Consider the following 18,556-nt stretch of genomic DNA (forward strand, 5'->3'; position numbering starts at 1 on the left):
GGGTGAAAGAAGAACCTAATAACTCTGCAGGCACCTGTAGCCCATGAGTCAGCACAGACTAAAGTCCTATGGACCAGGAAAGTCTCTCCTATACACATATATGTGCACCCCACACACACACATGCACACACAACTGAGAGGTAACCTAAACAGGACCGTTGTTCCTTTTGTTTTGGAAAGCCACTATAAGGTTTCTTCTGAAAGAGGAAATAAGGAAAATGCCACATACAAAACAACCATCTTGCCCCATACAATCAAAACACTGATGGACTTTGCAAGCATCACAGTAGTTCTGACACAGATGCCCCCGTAAATTGAGCCATGAAGCTGTCGCTTCATGATGCACCAGAAATACACTCGCTGTTTGAGCTCCCAACTCACCCATTTGTGTAAGTGAGGTTGCAGCTGTGGCTTTGCTGCTGGGGCAGGCAGAAAATCAACCCGTGGAATAATCTGCAAGACAATCAGGAGGAGGAGGCACGTTCCAATTGAGTTTTGAAGTTACATGCTTTCTGCCAATGTGCTTTGGATTTGCTCTGCTATTTTTAAAACTGTCAGAAATGTCCAAGCTTCTGCCCAGCCCTCCCCCTTATGCTTGGTGCACTTACCATGGTTGGCATCCTGTCTGAGGCAAGAGATCAGTCAGGAAGTTAACCAGGGGTCCAGATGCTGCTCTTGGAAATGCTCATGCCAGAGCCAGGCTTCCACGCATTTCAGCTGCCAAATTCCCTCCACACAAATGTCCATGGTTTCTGGCTTTCGCACTGGGGTAGTTAGAGGAAAAGCCTGAAGAAGAATGTTTTCTACTCTACAATTAACAGGGAGGAGCAGTGCCAGGGGAGTAATACTGCTGACATACACTGGCATGCTTTGCATTACAAGTTACTGCTTTCCAGCCAGAGAAAGTTCTTGTTTGATGATGAAGATTTGCACACATGATGGGACAGGGAGTACACTTGGTAAGCAGTGCCCTGAGGAAAGGAATTTGGTTAGACTGCTTTCCACTTACAGGTAATACTGAAATATAGATGCTTATACACATTTGTATGTTAGATATTAGATAAATATTGCAATCCCTACCCCTCCTTCCTAGAAAAGACACTAATCTTACAATAACTGCTTACAATGTAGACCATGGTTGCTACCAATCTAGCAATTTATTTTCCTTCAGGCTCCTGAAATCCCGTTGCGTCAAAAGCTAGGACCATATTTCAGGCTCTGTATGATATCAGAAAACTTCACATGCTAAGAATGATTTTTTTCTAAATGGGCCCTGGTTCAGCAGGCTGTGAGGCTCTAATGGATGCCTCTGCCATGTGGGGGATGCCTGCTTTTTGCTGGAAGCCTAGCTCTGCAGGAACTGACAGGGCTTTTCTTCAGTCACAGTGCTTGAAGGCTAGGGCTGCTGGTGGTGAGCATACACTATGCTACCTACTCATAGTAGGAAAAACAACTGGAAAGCCAAATCTGAATACGTGTACATTCCCCCGCCAAGACCTCAAGCTATGTTTAATCATCTTGCTTCAAATAATTTGTCCTCTTAGTCCCCTGACATGAAGGTATCTGAGACTGCAGGATCTATGAACACCATCAGCATGGGGCATCATTTCTTTGGACCAAACCTAAGCATTGCCAGAGTGCCCACATGCACATGTCCCTCTTGGGACAAGAAAGTGTGAGATTTCAAATCCAGTCACATTAACACTTTCCAGGCCATTGATGCTTTTAACATTCTGAACCCTGGATTTTTTTTCTTCCAATTTTAGATTACTCACTGAGACCTCTATTGCAACCATGGACTGTGAGCCCATAAAAAGTGATGTGGGTAGTGGACCCTTACAGATCTAATTGTCATCTGAGGCCTGATTTTGTTTCACAGGTCTCTTTCAGATCCTTCTGGGGTGTCTCTGTTAGTTCTGAGGGTTAGGGCTGCATTTCAAATTACACCTAATGGATATCCAAATGATTAAAAAAGAAAAAGGTTATTCAATCTAACATGGATTTATTTTTTTTTACCACAGAAGTAATATCAGCAAATGTGACAATTGTAATTACAAAAAGAATTGCTTCCAAAAGCTTTGAGCTGCTAAAAATGTAGCAGAGAGGATAAGGAGGTAGAATTTAGGACAAAAGCTGGAACTCATCCTTCAGTATAACAGTAAGTATCTACACTTACTGTCATAAAGATCTTCTTATCAAAAGGATGTGATAAAAGCCCCAGTGCACACAGCACTTCACTACTTAAACTGGCCTATTTAAGGCCCATTTCACTCAGTATACCCATCGGTAAGACATGGTGGCAGGACTCACTTTTTGCTCATATCTCTATATGAGGAGGCAGCACTTCTCACAAATGCCAGTAAAGGCTAGGGCATTTCATCCCAGATTTTATCTTTTGTTTAGTGGTATTTTGGCTTTAGTTTCACTGCCCTGCTGACAAAGACATTTGAGCATTTTTTTGATTCAGAAATCTGGGCATTAAGACTCATCTTTATAGTTCACCAAAAAGTAAATGTTTAAAAATGTAAAACTCCTCATACAGCTTTTAAACTTTATAGGCTGAACACTGAGTGCTGTAAAATGACTTTTTTCAGTCATGGAAGCTCTGTTTTATAGAAAACAGTAACCATTAATTCTGCTTGGTAAGAGCAAATGAACAAAATCAGACCTGCTCTATGAAAAAGGAGGATTTGGTCACTGTAATAAAAGTACAATTTTTCATATCCTCTGTTTTCACAAGACCTGCTCTTTCCTAACTCATGGGTTTTACTATATAGTCATATGTTAACAGAGGAATGATTTTGCTCATTTTAATGCATTTGGAATGAAAAGTGATACAGGCGGAAATGGGAATGAATGAGGGAAAACTTGGAAAATAGTTTTTTCCTCTTCTTCACTGTAGTACTTGCGTACTACCTGGAAGGAACTCCGGAGGTTATCCGCGGTAGCATCAGCTACATCCTTGTCCTTCCTGGCTGCTGTTTTCCTGTTCTTAAAGGCATCCAGTGGTGGAGACTCCAGAATTTCTCCAGGCAATCCATCACAGGGCTTCATAATCATACTGTCACAAAGCTTGAGGTTTTTTCCCTTAGTGTCTAGTAAGAATTTTCCCTATTCCAGCTTAAGCCTCTCCCTACCTCTGCAGCTCACCACAGGCTAACACAGTTGTATTCTCCTGCCATTTGTTGTAATCCTTTAGATATTTAAAGATATTCTCAGTGTTGTCTCCCATCTCCTTTTCTTTACAGTAAGCAAATACAGGTTTTCCAGTCTTCCCCCCACAGATACTGTTTGAAGCTGTGGTGATTGCTACAGTGCTCTGGACCTTCCCCAGATCATCTGCATCTGTCTTACGTGCTGTGACCAAACTGAACCCCATGGGGCCAGATTCATCAATAGTCAAAATATCAGTGCCACCTACAGTCTTCTGGCTCTTGAATTCTTTTCTGGCGTTGGTACTGGGCACACCACAGCCCCCAGACTGTATGACTTGCATACAGCATCTGCATGACACCAGACATGCTCCAGCAGCTTCTAGTGTATACGTTCAAAGGGAACTATAGGCCTCTTGACTCAACTATTTATAATGATGGTGTTTCAGTGAGAACCTGGCCCCAAATTAATCTTGTTTCCCCTTTTTACTCCCAGACCTCACAGCCACACAGGACAAGATGATGCATCTTGGCACTCATTGAGCTCTCCTTGTCTGCAGAGAGCAAAATCCTTCACATGAGGAAACTGCATGTGGGAAGGATTGAGAATTCAGCAAGTTCTCCTCACATAAATCACTTAACCTTTCTCACAGTGTCTTTCAGCTGCTCAAGAGCTTATTACCCCCATCTTCCTATTCTACATGCTAATCCTGTGGCTTTCTTGAGAAACTTATCGGTACTGAACATCTATGGAGCAGTTACTTGGTCATCTGTTCCTTTCTTTGCAAAGCATTACATCCTTACCACTGTCTCTAGGCTTGGTGGAGCTTTTGGGAAATTGTTTTTTGGTGTGGCATCTTTTAACAGACTTGAGCCCCGTCGCCAAAGAGAACAGCTTCGAAATTGCATGGGGGGATCAGGCATGTGCAGTCACTAGAGGAAGGGAAAACAGTAGTGCACTGTCCCCTAATGACTGATTTTCAGATCTGTCCCACGATCTGTGTTCTCTCTCCCTGGCTATGAAGTCTGGTTGCAGGAATTGGATATCAGTTGTGGTGGCTGAGGGGAGTGTTTGCGGGGTCAGCAAAGTTGTACTGTTCTGGATGGATGGAGCAACAGAAAGCTCAGGGACCAGGACTTCAGGTGAGGGTGGGCCAGATACACATACTTCTTAAAGAGCAAGGTATAGGAAAAGATAAGTAATTGTCTTTGGACCATCTAGGAATAGCTGCACTTGTGTGGACCTAGTGCGGAAGCAGGGCAGGCTCTGAGGCTGCTCAGTCATAGGGTGCTCCAGAATGCCTCCACCTCCACACGGGGTTAGCATTTTTATACCTGTACCCACTACTAACTGCTGAAATGCCTGGATTCAGCCTCTGTCCAACAAGTCAGGCTGATTCCTCAGCATGGACATGGCCTAAAAGCATCTCTCATTGGTTCAGACATCCTTTAATTTTGCTCAGTCCTGAAGGTTAAACTAGCAAGATGGCCAGAGAGCAGCCCATGGTGTACTGACTATGCAAGCAGACGTAGGCAAGTAGACCAGAGAGCCATAACAGCAGAGAGCTGGCATGGGTGGGTTGCCAAAGTACTTACCCAACATGCTGGCAGGATTTTTGAGCCCTTGCTGGTGTTACCGATGCTCACGCAGCTGAATTTAATGCTGCCTTAGAAATTCTTCCTGAGCAGTACTCATATTCATGAGGTATGAACATATTTTGGGAAGGAGTAAGATACTTTGAAGGGTACCTCCCTCTTTTTCCTTTGGCTTATGCTAACAGCCTTCCAGCTCACCCCAGTCATCCCCCAGACGGCAGTCCTTGTTCCTGCCATGCAGCCTACCAGCACTCCCCCTTAACGGCCCAACTCTGCCGTAGCAACGGAAGTCGAAGCCAGTATTTTCCTCCCAGGATAATCGGGAAAAGAAGAGCACTTCACCTTGCATTTAAACTCCCTAAAATAAGGCCTAAATCAGCTTGAAAGAGACTGCCTGGTGCGTGCCTGTCCGTGTGGGAGCAGGGAGCTGGTGGGGTGTGGGGGGAGGTCTGACTGACACAAGTGCGCACCTCCCTTCCTCATCTGACCTGGAGTCACTGCCGAGGATCGCCCGGTACCCAGCTCCCTGGCGGGATGGCATTCTCCCGCAAAGGAGTGATCACATTACCCAGGCCCCTTGTGTAATTCTGGTTCCCAGCAATTGTTTTCTGGTGACCTTTTATTGTTAACAATTAGTGCTGGAGCTGGAGCACAACTGGTGTAAGCATATTTTACATCCTCCTCAAGCAAACAAAAAAGCTGGGTGGGCACGGGCTTGTTTCCTGGTTCACACCCATGACTCCTTTGTGTCCCAGATCTCCTCCCACCGTGTGTCATAGTCAGCAAACTCACTCCCTTACCTTTTGGCTCCCAGACCAAGTGACGTTTTCAAGGGATGCGTAGGCATGCTCCGCGTATCCCATTCTCCTCCCACATCCTATAAGAACTCGCCTCTCCCAGATACTCAGCCTTTCCTTATCCATGAGGCCAGAAATGTAAATCCCAGTGCAACAGAGCGCAAAGAGCGAGTGTGAAGGATGGTTTCTATTTATTTAAATGTACAGACCATAAACACCACCCTCCAGCGCTATGTTTTGGATGCTTGCGTATACTCCTGTACAGTATATGTCTTAATAACTGCTTCCCTCTGCTCAAGCCCAGTGATATACACATGCCTCTGGAGACACAAACATATCAACAGTCTGCTAATCATCATCTGTAATAGCATAGATTTTCTTCTCTCACCCCACTTTATTAAACCACATTTGCAGAGAAAAGGCGTAGTTGGCACCTGCTCCAAAACGGACAGCACTTCAGACCTGTGGCAGAGCAAGACTACGCCAAGTTCCTGAACTGAGGACCCTTCCCAGGTGTGTAACACACTGCCAATAAGTCTCTGTCTTTCCTGAGGGGGAGAAAGGAAGGTGGGGAGGCAAAAAAGCATGGAAATACATCCTGGTCTAATCTTGTTTCCTGCAATATGGCACATGTGTGTGAGGGGGAGCATGCAGGGAGTGGAGGGGGACACACTGCATTAACCAAATTGCAATCCCTTTAGGGTGCAATAGGTGATTAAAACCAACTTGAATTTATCCTGCAGCCTGTTGGCAGCTAACAGCTAACTCATTCTTTCTGTGGGTAGCTTTACTTAGCGGGTCTGTGTCATAACTAATGAAACCACCTCTCCACTAGTGCACTAATTCCAGACCTTTTGGGAAGGAGCCCGGCTGCAGCTTGCTGCATGGCCCTCCCCTTGCAGGCTCCTTATGGCTACCCTGCAGGTCCCTCCCACCGCCTGCACTGTGCTCTGGAAAAGTGTGAGAAAATATTTCTCCCTTAAATCTGCTTTAGAAGAGCTCTGCTTTGCAATGACATTTAAGGACAGATTTTCTGGGGCACTTCTTATTTTATCTGAAACATTTGAAAGCCACTTCCTTGGCAATTTTCTTGCCTGCTCCTCGGTGGCACGTAATCTGATCTTGCTGTACCCACTGGCTGTGGGGAGAGGCACACATTTCACCAGTAAAGTCATAGTTAAACTAAACATTAAACTGTCCAAGAACTGACTTCCTCGACAGCTCTGATTCAGGCTCCCAAAAATGCTCTGCACGGTGAATCATGCTTCCTTCTGGAAATGACAGAACTTCCTCATCACGGTGTTCTAACTTGCCCTCTCCTCGTCTCCGGTGCTATCAGGAAAGGACTGAATTGCATGCCACATTTTTTCCATGGTCAGCAGGGAGATGCATCCTTTTTGAAGAGGAAGAGTTTCTATGAGTCAAAGGATGACAAACTGAAAATTAGTACCAGCCACAGAAATAAATGACAAACTACAACATAAAGCCCTGTAGAGGTGGCCAGTGGGTGTATATTGGATATTTGCCTTTCTGGCAACTTGAGTTGCCCAACTATCGCGAGGCAAACTTGCTCTTCACCACTGAAGGTTGAAACAAAGTTGAAAATGCTAGTATTAGCTGCCTGCCTTTCTTTCCTGTGCCTCGGTTGACAGGTCTTGTCTGCTTGTAAATCAGCTAAGGCAGTGTCGTGCATGAAAGGTCCCAGCATCCAGCCCAGCTTTGAAGGACGATCACATTTGCCATCCTCACAGCAAGGGTGTGGGGAGGGGGAGGAAAAAGGGCAGTGCTTCTGGGGGCTTGTTCCAATCAGACTTACACAGCAGACTGGTTCACAGCCATGGCAATGACAGCAATTTACTGAGACAGTTCGCTGCACAGAACTTTAAAATCAAAACAACAACCCCCTTCCTTGTCCCCCACCTCCCGCAAACCCCTATGATTTACTCAACAACACGTAGTTGGGATAAATACCTTACCATATGGTAAATGATGACTTGCACTGGAAATCAGATTTTAAGCAGCTCTTTTTGTTTCTTTGTATACAAATTTTTAACTCCCTCGAAGCCAGGGTAGGTATAAACCACAGATGTCTAGTTGATATTAGTTGCCAGGCTGTGGGCATTCCTGGGATGAAATCCTGTTCTGACTGAAATCAGTAGCAAAATCCCATAGGAATAGACTTTTGATCTAATTTAGCCATAATATAATGGGAAGGGTTGGACATCAAAAACTGGAGAGTGGTTGAATGGAAATACAGGGGCAATGACTACGATTTCCATAGAGCAAACTTACCTTCCTTACCTAGCCATGGTCCACAGTCAGCAAAGCAGTATGTACTTGACAAGGGAGAGGAGCAAATAATACTAAAATCTGTAACTTTTCATGCATTTTATCTAGGTGAAATGCATTTCTTCAAGACTAATTTAGGAACACTCATTGCTGTTGAGACCTAAGTTTGTATTCCTGCTCTTCACATTGTCCCTGAGAAACGGTATTATTTCTGTATTGACATTTCATTTTTTTGACATGGTTCACACTTGCTGCCCATTGCAGATGAAGAACACTAGAGGCGAGAGTGAACAAAAGAAGAAAAACAAATGCCTAGTCCACCTTAGCCTTTGTTGTGTTCCCTCTCTACAAAGTAGGCTTAAAGCACTATTAAGGTGGAAGTCAGGGAACACAGAAGTGGAAGAAAACCCCTGAGAAACTTATGAAAAAGTCATTCTCATAAATGAGTCAAGTTCTACCCTGAAAAGAAGATGATCTGCTGCTTCTTGAAAGGCTACCCCAAATCTTACTCCTCCAAGTTATCTTTTTCTGGTTTCCTCCACAAGTTTCTTTGTGGCCAGGACAATCTTTGTGGTGTCTGTTGTTAACTTGAAAAACACTAGTAACATCAGTCCATTACAGAAATGTAATGCTTCTGGGCAGCAGCTGATTCAATCACAGGAGTAATAAATACTCTTAGTAATGACTAACCAGCAGTCCTAAAAAGGCATATACGGGCCATGCAAAAAGCCCTGTGCTGGAGTAGCGCACATAATAAAAGCTATGTGCTAATTCCTTATCCTGAAACCATGGACATTTAGCAGACTGATCTGGAGCTGCAAGGCATGGGGATAGGTATTGAATCCCAAGGACTGATAATGCTCCGCAGTTTTGCAATCAGACAGGACCTTGCCAATTTGCTGAATCATTTCCTTTGGTCCCTCAGAGGTAAAAATCAGAGGTCTAATCCCACTGCCACTGTACAGGGTATGCCTCATCGATGGTGTCCAAACCAAAGTAATCTGAATCTAATGGGAAAATTCACACATCAAAAGTATGTACACTCATACACTCATGGAAACATAATTGAAACAACACTCAGAAAGAACATTTGGGTTTTTTACTTTGATTGGTTTGAAAACTGCAGTCTTAATGCAGAAAGGCTTATTTTAAACCACAAAGGGAGAGCTGTGGGAATCAGAAATTATCTATTTTCAGCAGCAATGTCTGTTGCATTTTTTATTCATCTGTCTTTCAGATGAGGGTTTGAGCCCAATTTTTGTACAGCTGTTAGCAAATCTCCCCTTGAATGCAGTGGAAGAGGCTGATTGTTCATCTTTGGAAGATACTTCAGATGTCTTCTGTCACACAATAAGCGCATGCAAAATGAACTTGTTCAAATCGGATAGGCTGCGACGCAAGACCAAGGACTCATTCCCAGGAGAAGGAAAACTCAGTTTCAAGGAGGGTGCAAGGCTTGCATGGGCAGGAGAGACACAGCAGGGTGAAAGGGGCACTTTGAACATGGGAAAATGCAACAGACCAGTACCAGCTCTTGCCACTGTGGTTGCAACCCAAGATGTGCAGGCAGCAGTGGGGGCCAGAAGGAGCTTTGGAGTTGGGAAAACACTGGCTGGAGTGCGGAGTGGAGGACATACTCCCGGCACCAAAATGTCTCCTTGTAGCTCTGATGGCTCATATAAAAATGCTCAGTGTTTGGGTAATGCTTGGTTGGTTATATAACATACAGTACTTATCAATGGTGACATTCATTAATGTAACTGCATACAGTGATTATGGATTTAGAGGGCCTGTTTTCTCCCACATCCCTTAACATCTGTGAATACCACAGCAAGTAGAAAAATACCATAAAAAGTCACAGAAAGGCTTTTCTCAAACCGCTACCCTGGAAAAGAAATAATTCAGCTACTCTGTGAACTGCTCAAGATGTAGTGAGCTATCTTCAGATAAACTGTCGAAATCAAAATCACAAAACTTTTCTATCACTTCTACTGAACAAGCTGGTCTCTCTCTTATCCTACAGATCCACATGTGTACAAACACATAATCATGGTTATGAGCTCTATTTTCAAACAACTCCTCCCCTTACACACCCCCTTCTCCTCCTGCCTTCTCCGCACGCACGTGCTCAGGCTCTTTGCTCTTCTGCTCACACAAAGACTGGCCCTGGCCTTGCAGACGCACAGACGTAACATGAAGTGCGACCCCAGGGCCAGCAGCACTGCTCAGTGCCCAGCCATCTGCTGACACCCAAGGAGCCTCGGGAAAGAAGCTACCGCCAAACCACGGCTCCTCCTAGCTATCACTGTGCTGCTGACTCCTTGACTGTGGACTCATCCGCTGCAGCCCCATGAGACCCCACCAGCTATGCAGGGCTGGAGTAGGTCAGCACGTGGCTAAGACGCCTTCAGAGGGTTGCGGCATGTACTCCTGGTGACTCACTAGGAGTTCACCAAATGAACCAGATCCCAAGCACTGAGCAACTCCGCCGACCGTGCGCAAATGGAAGAAAAGGGATGGAGAAAGTTTTGTTGTTGCTCTTTTTCATGGTGATTCATACTAAGTCCAAAAAAGGGCTCCAGGATTAGAGAGGGGAAGCTAAGATCATTTGAGACATAGAATTTAAAAAGGATAAAGCCAGCTGGATGGGAGCTGGAGCCCACCAGACACCATGTTCTTCTCACTGTAGAAAGATGGTTGTGAAAAAATCAGAGAAGGGAGTGATGAGTGGTGGTAATTTTCACTGCAAGAGTAAGGATGTCCAAATAGCAGTGCAGAGATACATGAAGAAAAGAGAAAGGAGCTGTGTAAAGCAGTAAATAAGAGCTGATGTATGGTTGTGGAGGAACTAAGCAGCAAAGAGAGTACCACCAGCGCCCGCCATGTTATTGAGTATGTGTTGCTGGAGAGGAAAGCGGGGACCTAAGTCAGGAGCTGTGCCTCAGAAGTACATCTGTTTTGGTGTTCCCCTTGGCTGTATGTTGATTGCCTTACCCTGTTCTATGACGTGGGAACAGACGCTGGGCTGGTGATTTGCAGAGCAGGCTATGATCTGCTTTTTTTCCACCCTGGCTTCTCACTAGCCCATCCCACTATTTGCTGTGGGGAGACAGAGGGAGAAGGTGTCATGGGTAGGCCTGGTGAAGACTGCCTTCCTTAAGGAATGCCTCTTAAGCAAGGAGGCTGCTTTCTGCTGGCTATCAGTGAGCTGGTCATGGTCATTTGTCCTGCCATGGTGCTGGTGGAGACTACAGAGGTCCAGGGTGCTCACCGGGGTATTCCCCGCATTAAGCAGAGTTAACGCTCAGATCAGCTGCAGGCTTTGGTGAACTTGCAGTCCTTTGCCGAGGTAAGGTTGCCAGGTTTTACATGCTAGAATTCAGGAAAAATAAGTGTAGCATAGCATGCTAGCACTTCCAGTTGTGCGTGCTAACTGCGTTACTGGAAAAGTGATCCGCTGTTGCATAAGTACCAGAAAGTTGCAGGCTACATGGTTTTTCACATAGGATGCAAGACATGCTCATACTACATTCAGCAATTCTAATAATACATCAAATACATGCCCAGAAATTAGTTTTTGAGATGCTCACGTTTTGAGCAAAAATCCTTTCAAAATATTTCCTCCGGCAACCTGTAGTTTAGGACTGAAGAGTTTATCCTGGTTTATTCTGACTTTTAAAAGAAACAAGATTGTGGGGATCGGATCCCTAGGTGCTGTAAACTGGCCCTGTTCCACAACCTAAATAAACTTTTGAGTTCATACACTTGGCTAGAGAGAGTCTGGCCCTGTTCTTCAACTACCTAATCCCACAGATTTTCACCGTACCAGCAAGAACCAGTTTGGTTTGAATGAAGAAATACTAGATGGTTTTCAGCTCTATCTTACTGTCAAGTTGCTAGCACTAGTGCTTACGTCCAAGCACTACTTGTGATCCTCTGTATGATCAGTGTTTGACATCTAAGTGCTAGAATGGATTTATCAAGGAGACAGCTGAGACTGATGCAGGAATGTTAATTTTTGTATCTAAAGAAGCCAGTCACAAATACCTATTAAACAAATGTACTGCTGCTGGGCAACAGCTGGTGGAGAGTGATAACTTTTGCTTGGCACTATGTATCTTATCTACATTATTTTCTGCATGTTTTTCAAACTCTTTAATAAAGTGGACACTATATAAGATCTTTGGTATCAAATGTATTGCTTAGACCGTATTTCCTTTAGTTGCCAAGGAAAGGAAAAGTGGGATAAAGAGCTGCTAGTAAAACGATTTCCAGGATTGCCTATTTTTTCTTGCTTGTAAAAAGGTTCACTTCAATTTAACATTAGTTACTAATGGATGCTTGGCATAGGGGACTACTGCCTTGATTTACGCCTCCTTGTGATGTACTTTCGGCAATTGTCCAAACTGCTTTTTTTTGTTAGTGCTTCATTGATTAGTGCAAGGATGCAAATTGCTAAACCTTATTCCCAGGAAGTCAGAAATGCTAGGTTTGGTATATCCCGTTTGTATATGTAAATTTGTATTCCTGAAATGCATCATCCCTTTGAAAGGCAGCCTCACTAAGTCTGTATTTATGAATGTTAATTATCATGGAGGCAAAGCTCATGACTTTATAGCCTGATGTGAATTTGGTGCTTAAAACAGGAATTAAACCATTTCATTATTTTTGAAGTATATAAAGCAACCTCCCAGAATTCACAGCATTTACTTGTTATATGAAGAATGAATTTTCTGACAATTGACATAGCAAAGTATGAATTACTGTGATTTTGAAAGAAATTATTAGACATGCTTTAAGAATTTTTTTCCACCTCTGTCAGCCTATGAAATCCTAACGTATTTCATACAATTCAGCTTCAAATTACCATGTGGCTACAACTCTCTAAAAGTTATCTCTTTCTTTTATCTGAAGATTCCTCTTCCAAAAGAATTAAATAATACTATATTCCAGAAATTGCCACAAATAACTTTCCTCTTTGCAAATAGCTGTTGCTGCTATTATTGTCAATGACAGCACAACATAGGAAAAAATACTCTCTGTCACAATGATCCCTACTTCCAGTCCAGTGGGAATGAAACCTAAACTGCCTTGGGACCATGGTACCATTAGAGACTGCATTCTCAAAAAACACAAAAATGGTGTGCTCTTTGGGAGTTATGTAAAATGAAGACATTGTGGACATTTTATGTACAGCCTCATAAGGGTGTATATGCAGTCAAGGGGCTGGCTGGATAGGGAGATGCCTGCTTAGGCTGGGAAGGAATCCTGAAATTAATGTTAACCCTGACAGCACAACCAGGGTAACACTAAAGTTACAGGACACTTGCATGATGACTTCCTTGGCAATGAGGACTGGGCACAGAGGAGTCTGTGTTTGTGGATGCAGCAGTAGGGTACGTACTCTTAGATGCCTTGACTCTTCATGGTTTTGTTTTTATTTTCAGTTCTTATGCTAACTGTGGCATATATAGAATGATTTTAACATACAACATAAGAATTTTTATTTGTCTGAATTATAATACACCATATGTGAATGCATCTGTTCTTCACTGTGTTACATTTATTATTTATACTATGGTGGGGCCTCAAGTTTCCACCTCAGATCAGGGTTCCAACTTGCTAGGCAATGCACAAACACATAATGGGAAACACTCCCTGCCTTGAGAAAAACATACTCTAAATTGACAAAAACAACTCAGGGTGGGAAAGGAAAACAGAGCCAGAGTACCGTTCCATGGTAGTTTAACCCCATCTAAACTGAAGTTGCCACGGTCACACACCTCCAATCCAGACCCCCGATAGCCCATTTGGTGACTTAAGCTGGCTCACGGCTTGAGTAACTGCATCCCAGCAAGGAGCAGAGTAGGATCAATCTGAAACAAATAACCTGTTTTTGGTAAAGATAATGTAGCAGAATTACCTCCCAGAAGTGACTCACATGGCAGCAATATGAGCACCAATGCTGACATGAGGGGAGGGCTATGGCGTGTCAGTGGAAGAGCAACAGCCCTGCCCTAGGTTGGTGTAAGTGGCCGTGAAAGCTCACAGGTGGGGAGGCTGCACCTGTCCCATCCCTGCAAGGTCAGTGCTGAGTAGGAGAAAGTGTGCAGTGTCGCAGCTCCATGCCACCACACTGCTCTCTGCACCATGCCCCTTGGTCAGGGGTGCTGCAGACCTCACCTGTCTTAACCGCCTGGTGACAGCAAAACACACTAAGAAGGATCCTGCAGCCAGGATCAGGCCCTTGCCTACAAGAAGTAGGATACCCAGGGCCGGACAGGTCAGGCACAGAGGAAATATTCTGGCATGTGCTAGCAAGCAGGGTTTGCTCATGAACCCAATTTGTCCCACTCTTTCTCCCCTGTGTATGCACGTGTGCACGCGCGCGCACACACACACACACACACACGCGCGCGCACACACGCACACACGCACACGTACGTACACACACACACACACACAGAGACACACAGACACACAGACAGACAGACACAGACAGACACAGACAGACAGACAGACAGACAGACAGACAGACACACACACACACACACACACACGCGTACACACACACACACACACACACGTACATACACACACACACACACACACACACACACACACGTACATACGTGCCCACTTGATGGTCCGGAGGCTGAAGGGTGGCATAGGATGGTCAGCATTTCTGGATCTTCAGAGCAGAAACTCAAGGCTTCTGGGGCTATGCTGACTTCACCAAGCCACGGTCAGTAGACACCATTTATGAACCCTTCGATATTAAATGCTGTGTAACTAACAAATGCTGTGCATTACATGTGTTCGTACCGCAAAAAACGATGAGAATGGTTTCCATCTTCAGATCTGTGTGTGCTTTCTGCTCCTCTCATTTTCAATTTGTGCTCTTGTTTTTAGAAGTCCACTGGGGCTTGCTCCATCTCAGCATTTGGTTTCTTTCTTTGTCCTCCTACTGCAATCCACTACCTCTTGTTATCTAGCATTATTCCTTTCTTTATTCCTTTATGTGGTCTTGCATGGTTGTGCTGCCACCAGGAACAAGCTGCCTGACTCCAAGGGCATATCTGTTTGGGTTTTTTTTATTCTTATTTTAAAACACATGTTTTTCCTGTATTTATGATGCAAAATTGTTCTGTCCTTCTCTGCTATGGGCCATGAAGAATGCTTGCTTTTAATTTACCCTACATGCTGTGCTGTTGCATTCTTCTTGTCTGTAATTTATGCCACATACTGTGCGCTCCCTTGTATTATACAACATAAAGTTGCCAGATGGGTGAGTGCAACGCATGCTTTAAAATGAAGGCTTTAAGGCAACTGCTTAATCCAAAGCTGCAGAACAAGCCAACACCAAAAAGGAAAAAGTGTTTGAAAACATACCCAAACGGGTCAGTAGCTATTATATGGGGCTAGCGCTCTGAGGAACACTTGCTAATTAGAATATCATGCTATTAACTTTTCCTTCAGATTTATTTTTTCCTGGTTGCTTTTCATGCTTATGATGGCAAAAGATGGAGCCAAAAACAGAGCGTTAATGGCAAAGAAGGATATTTGGTCCTAAACTAGGAGCAGTCACTTTTCAGAATGAATTGGTGCCCAGCACTTGGAGATTTGTTTGGCTGTGTTAGTGGGTCACTTTGGCACTGCACTTTGCCAGGCTCTGGGGGAATCTGTGGAAGATATTCAGCATATGGAGGTTTTGTTGTTCCTGATCTTTTCCTTTCTTTTCCTAGTAAAGGCCGTATTTTATGTCCCTAGGGTTTATTTTATGCAGCTTGGGCTGAATAACTGAGGAGCTCCAGCGCCCAGTTGGCACTGCTCTACGCATTGCATGCTTCCTGGGGCATACGTTGTCATAGCAGCTGCATAGTCCTCATGTTCCATCCCCAGCTCCATTAATGGGAGAGCTACATCCAGCTGCTGATCTGCAAAATTTGCTCTGCTGTTGCTGACCTAGACCACACCATGCAAGACTTGGCTGCACTGCTGCAGTGCATGCAGTCTGGCTTGGACCTGGAGAAAGCTGGTGTGGCCACAGAGGGGTCCTGTACTAACCACTCCTATCACCCACGCTGGGATTACATGTGTGCTTTTGCAATACCTTGTGGGGGAAGCTGAGATATCCTGGGTGAAATCTTGGCTCTGTAGAAGCTGACAGGAACTCCGCAAGTGTTGGCTGTGAAACAAGACTTTCTCCCTACTGATGAGCTCAGGAGGCCGTGGTCACTGACACCTGTAAGAAGCAAGGTGGCTTGTTCAGCCAGTGCTCCAGCAAAAGGAAAGATTGGGGGTATCCATGCATTTCAGGTGGGCTATTGGAAACCAGGCTGGGATTGCTAAACAGATGGCATAACACTAAGCTTCAGCACCACCACTCCCTGCGATGAGCATTTTCAAAGAAAAACGTGAGGATGGGGAGAAAAATATGTTAGAGTGTGACAGAATCCTACTGTGCTATGGAAGGGCCAGTGGGAGGAAGAAAGATGTGGAAAGAATCTGTCTACATAGTAAAATGAAGGGATAGCTTATCTATGCTAGCTAGCACTGAAGCAGTGAAGATGTACTATCACGGGCTTTTAATACACTGTTCAATACAATACAACAAAAATGCAAGTTCTCATCATTATACTCTGGTGGCAGCCTGTACTGAAGCCTGCATGGCCTCACCTTGATGCTCCTGCAACTCAGAGTAGCTATCCTGAGCTAAGATGGCCACGCCAGTGCACGCTGCAGCAACATCTTAGCAGGCAAGGTGCTGGATGGAGCAGGAATGAGGAATCACCAAGAGGAGCTGGATTCTCTAAACAACAAAAATTCAGCTGTGAGCTCACAGCTGAGAAGTGAAGATGCAGGACCATGATTTGTCTTCTGCCTTCTCTGTTCCCTATGATACCAAGGGTGTAGCTAAGAAATGGACCTTTAACTAGACTATGTTTTTCAAATGCTCCCTGCTGTCCCACCTTGCGTAGCCTCAACTGCTTTAACTATCATACCGCTCACGTTAAGAGAGCAAGTCTGGCAGAACGGGGTAAGATTGGTGCTGTGAACACGTTTAGTGCTCTCCCAGCACGTGACATATATGCAGTAGCTTGGAGATGTTTCAAGAGTATCTCTTTACCATTTACATTCAGATGTTTTAATTGTCAGTCAGAGCTCACTAACATAGGTATTTGGCATTTTAAGTTTCCTCCTCAATTTTTTAAAAATTTCTTCACCACTCTGAATGGTGATGGATTATGTTTGTGCTGCAGATTATGTTAAAAAGCCCATGAAGATCTTGTCTCTGATACAATGAATTTCCTATTGACACTAAACCGGCAGTGTAATGGAACTGATAAATACATTTCACACTTAGTTGAACATGCCTTTAAACAATCGGGTTAAAGAACTGAGAGTAAGTAAGAAGAACATCTAAAATAGCTGCTGATATTGTTCCTTTACTTTCTGTAAGGCTTGACTTATTAATAATCAGCCCAGTTCTCCCATGCATTCTCATGTACTTGAGTAAGTTGGACACAATCCAGGCATTGATTGACTGTGCCTTGCAGCACTTGCTAAGTTTCTTTTTCTTCTAGAGGAAAAAGAAACTCAAGAAAGAGAAACTTAGTGCAATAGTGCCTGAAAAAAAGTATTACATCACAGAGCCTGAAAATAACTGATATGTGCCTGTTGGTCACGGGTATGTTTCCCCTTTCTGTATGACAGCCATGAGATGAGACACGTCAGTGAAGCCAGTACAGCAGCTTCTTCTCTAAGGATATATACACGTGTATCTGCATATATTTAACTTCTATTCAAAGCTTAGTATCCATCAGTACCTAAATTTCAGTTGCAACTCGGTCGTGTTATGTGGGAATTGGACGCCACAGCACAGTGTTTCAAGAGTAAGAAATCAGAGCAGTGTTTGCCAAATCCCAAATTTAAAAATCTCATTTTCTGAGCTTTGCTAAACACCTTTCTTTACTGCCTATCACAGTCAAAAATTCTGCACCGGGTCAGGTGCTCCTGACTTGGCATTTCCCAGGGGAGAGCACACTGGAAGATCCCAGACACTCAAGGAACAGAGAGGACAGAGCTCTCTTTCGAGCTCTTGGTTCCTTTCATAAGGCCTGCTATGACATTTTATGCAGTGGTTTGCTTCTCTGTTGTAGTGGTCTGAGAACAATGTGTCTCCTTCAAGCTTTTCATTCTTTTGGTTTGGGTGTTTTCAGTGTCATCAAGAAGGATTGAGGCTGATATATTAATTTTCATACCACTAGGATATAGTTTTCAAGAGAAAAATCTGTCATATGTTGAGAGAAGGAAAGACACATACTGGCTTATTCAAGATGAAAAACTTCTGTTTACATGACTAAGACTTAGTCACATACCTGGGACAGGGTTCTGTATTGGCCTTAAAACTGGTGTGAAGGGAACATCCTTAGTTTTGGCAGGGGTGGGAGTTCAGTGCATTTTTCAGGGATGAAACTCGGAAGAACAGAGAAGGTCAGTTTAACCTTGTGGTTGTGGTTACGAATGAGTTTAAATTACACTGGAGGACAGCTCCTTCAGTCACAGGAGCCCGTAGTGCACTCTAGATCCTTTATAAATAATTACGAGCACTTTGTGTTTTTACAGCAATAAGCAAACTACCAAGACACAATGACTAGGTTGTTCTTATTTAGCTTTGCTGATGGTAAAGCTCCTTATTGGTTGCTCAAGATTACAGCT

Source organism: Falco peregrinus, chromosome 4 (assembly GCF_023634155.1).
Source record: "Falco peregrinus isolate bFalPer1 chromosome 4, bFalPer1.pri, whole genome shotgun sequence".
Lineage (NCBI taxonomy): Eukaryota > Metazoa > Chordata > Aves > Falconiformes > Falconidae > Falco > Falco peregrinus.